The sequence below is a fragment of the Triticum aestivum genome, chromosome 1B (genome assembly GCF_018294505.1).
Source record: "Triticum aestivum cultivar Chinese Spring chromosome 1B, IWGSC CS RefSeq v2.1, whole genome shotgun sequence".
Classification (NCBI taxonomy): domain Eukaryota; kingdom Viridiplantae; phylum Streptophyta; class Magnoliopsida; order Poales; family Poaceae; genus Triticum; species Triticum aestivum.
The window spans coordinates 643955966-643959871 of NC_057795.1; the positions used below are offsets into that span (position 1 = coordinate 643955966).

General features: G+C 50.9%; 1 pseudogene; it reads right to left on the reverse strand.

The window, feature by feature from the left end:
* Window positions 1-1827: 1827 nt before the first annotated feature.
* On the reverse strand, window positions 1828-3289 carry LOC123098156 (ervatamin-C-like; annotated as a pseudogene).
* Window positions 3290-3906: the final 617 nt, after the last annotated feature.

Sequence of the window (3906 nt, forward strand, 5' to 3'; positions counted from 1 at the left end):
GCATCTCTCTGAATCGAAGAACATAGTATCCACCACTAGGTCCCTCGCCTATGTATGCGGGTGTAGCCTTGGAAGTTTGATCCCAAGTACTTCTTTTGCTGCTGTCCAGAAGGCCTTAGCATGAGAACAAAGGACCAAGGCATGCATCAGATCCTCGTTCATAGCTTTGCAAAGATCACATAGTGATGTGGTACGGATATGACGATATTGCAAGGTAGCATAATCTGGAAGGATGCCCCGGAGCACCCTCCACCAGAAAACCCGAACTCTAGGTATGACCTTGAGTTTCCAAAGAGTGATCCACAACTGTTTTTCTGACGCTGAAGTTTCCACCACCGTCCCTTCCTCTAGAGCACGCAGCTCGTCTCGAGTCACCAGAGCACGGTAAGCTGATTTCACAGTGTATTGGTCGGACTTTTCAAGAGCCCACGCTAGGACATCTTCTCCACCATTGAGCCGAATTGGGATATTTAGTATTGCCTCGGCATCAGGTGCAAGAAAATTTCGCCTCACTACCTGAACATCCCAAGTTCCAGACTGGTGATCGATTAGTTCAGAGACCCGCTCAATATGATCGGTCCCTTGCCGTCCTGTAGGCTTATAGGTGGTGGTAGGAATCCAAGTGTCATTCCAAACAGAAATTGACTCGCCATTGCCTACCCTCTTGATTAGGCCTGTTTGCAATGTTGTACGCCCGGCTATAATCGCCTTCCATGTAGCAGAGGAAGAAGCTGGAGCGTGAGCCTGCATAAAATTTCCATTAGGAAAATATCTCCTTTGAGAACTCGCGAACAGAGGGTATCCGGATGGGTTAGGAGCCGCCAGCCATGCTTCCCGAGAAGTGCTAGATTAAACTTTTCAAACTCCCGAAAGCCCATCCCGCCCTATATTTTTGGTGTGGACAGCTTCTCCCAAGATATCCAATGCAACGAACGCCTGTCGATGGAGCTACTCCACCAGAATTTTGCCATGGATGATGTGAGCTGTTTGCAGACCTTTTTTGTCAGCTTGAAACAACTCATACTGTGGGTGGGAATGGCCTGTGTAACAGATTTTAGAAGTACCTCCCTCCCAGCACACGCTAGGTAGCGTTCTGCCCATCCATGCATACTACTACGGCTTCTTTCTCCGATATGTTCAAAAGAGCCACTAGTGATGCGCCCCACCGCTGTCGGTAGGCCCAAATAACGTTCCGTGAAGGCTTCAAGATTAATGCCCAGTTCCTGTTTCAAAGCCTCACGGACCGTTGCAGTTGTATTCGGACTGAAGTAGATTGAGCTTTTTTCTTTATTCACAGCTTGTCCCGAGCAGTCCGAATAGATCCGAAGAATGTCATTCAATCTGCGGGCACTCTGCAAGTGAGCACCAAGAAAAATAAGACTGTCATCTGCAAACAGCAGGTGGTTCACCCAGGGTGAGTTAACACTCACACGAATTCCACGATCGACTGCCGGTCCACCATAGCTGTTCAGAAGGGATGTAAAACCTTCAGCACAAATGAGAAATAGAAAGGGAGATACTGGATCCCCTTGGCGAAGTCCTTTGGTTGGCTGAAAGAACGGAAGGAGAGCACCATTCACCTTGACCGAGAACCTGACTGATGAAACACACTTCATAATGAGTCTGATAAACGAATCGCCAAAGCCCAGTATGGTCATCATTGCCTCAAGGTAATGCCACTCAACTCTGTCATATGCTTTAAGCATATCTAGTTTTACCGCGCATGAAGCATTTTTTCCTCTCCTTTTCCTCTTCATTGCATAAATGAGCATGATATATGGTTTCACGTACAATGCACCACGTACGGTATGTTGTATTACGGTGGAATTGACGATGATCTGTACGTCGTATTACGGTGGAATCGACGATGATACGTACTGTACGTTACAATACACTTACACATGATGAAGTACATCAATGATGCTGCCTCCCACTAGGTACATTCACCTCGCCATTTTCGGGTAGGTGATCTGCAGATGTAGCCGCCCTCGCCCATGTCTGCCCCCCACGAGTTCTTCACGATCCAGTACTTGACCCCTGCGTGGACGACGTAGCCGACGACGGTGACGGCGTGAGCGAATGCTGTCCTGCACGGGCCCGAGTAGACGCCAACTGCATGCCGCTGCCAACCTCGATGGCCACGCCAATGGGCTGCCCGGCAACGGCGCGCTGCATTTCGGGCTCGTTCCTGGGTGGGATCACGCCGCTGCCGCTGATCTGGACGACGTGGTGGGCGGACATGGCGCGGTTGCAGGGGCCCCTCACCGCCGTGTATGGATAGTCCGCCTCCGTGGTAAGGCCGCGGTCGCGGTTGGACCCGCCGTCGTACTGGTCGCCGTCTACCATCTGCTGCTCCGAGAGCGACACTAGCTTCCCTGTCCTGATCCAGTTCAGGGTCTCAATCGTCACAACTGTCATGAACGCCCAGCAGCTGGCTGCATCCATTCATCCAGGGACAAAACAATGGTTAATCACCGTGCATGCTTCACAAATCACAGGCTAAGGTTGAACTGGGAGGTTTTCAGTTTCAGAAAATTTTCAGCACCAACCGAAATCATTGAAATTCAGTGAATTTCGGTTTGCGTTTGGGCCAAAAGGCCAAAATATTAATTTGAACTTAAATAGATATTTGATCTTCATGTGTACTACTGAAATTGCTGAAATATTTTGGCCAAAAGGCAAATATTTCAAAGACTAGTGAAATTAATGAAATGCAGTGAATGTCATGGAAATCCCACTGAACGTGAAAAACATGCTGGATCAAGATGGGGATCTATCTTTACGTACAGCATGATGAGCTTCGGGACTTGGGCAGCGTGACGGCGCCTTTGGCCCTCCAATCCATGTTGGGCGGAGGCGGAGCCTCCAAGGAGTTATCCTCACCGCCAGACCACCACAGATCGGCGTTGCCACCGCCTGTGGGCATCGTGGTGCCCATATCACTGGCGCCATCGTAGGACGAAGCATACCTCGCCAGGAACTCCTCCCGGGTGAGGTCGGCGAACTCGTTCTCGCTGAGCTCATAGGTGAGGTCGCCGCACCGGTTGGTGGCGTCGATGTACTCCACGTTGTGGCGGTACACCTGGAACCGCCGCAGTCTCTCCTCCATGCTCAGGTAAGACCTGTTGTGCGTGGCCTGCCACTGACGGAACCTATCCATCATCAGCATGTCGCCCACGTCGACCGACATCGCCGGCAAGGCGGTGAACAGGCCGCGCACCAGCAAGATTACAGTGATCGCCGGCTATGCGCTGGGAGAGAAAGCCATGTCGACCGAACGATCTACGCACACCGGCTTGCGCTCAAGCATGCATGTGTAGACGTGTTTTTATAGCACTCGCCGGTGGCGCGCGAGAACATGTCTTTCGCCGGTGTCGGGGATGAGCTCATCAGCCTAGGACGAGTGCATGCAATGCATGTTGCAGGTGCTGGCGATGCACGTAGCTCGTAGAGGAATGGTAACGAGCCACATTTTCTCTTGGTCTCGTCATGCAGCGGTGCATACATATGTGCATGTGTCTTGGCACACGAAATGGTGTTGGTCGGTTAGGTTGCGTTGCCGTGCACACTAGCTAACATATGAGTGGCGACTGCAATGTTCCGGTTTATCTACCACCTTAGTGCACCTTCGCCTTCCAGTTCTGTCGATGAGCACGTCGTCAGCCTGTAGTATTAATCTTTAGAGATAAAATGTCACAGGATCTTAAGCCTAGCACTAGAACACCTAATGTACATATGACAATGAGATTTGAGATTTCTTACGGGTATCGAGCGAAGTGCAACCTTTGTGTAGCTCATGGTTTACACCTTGCGTTACGTCGTTGGCAGCAGTAGCGCCGCCCGCACTCACGTTGCGGTAGCGATAGTTGGCAGTGGAGATGGTCTTCGCCTCTCTCAGCACCACAT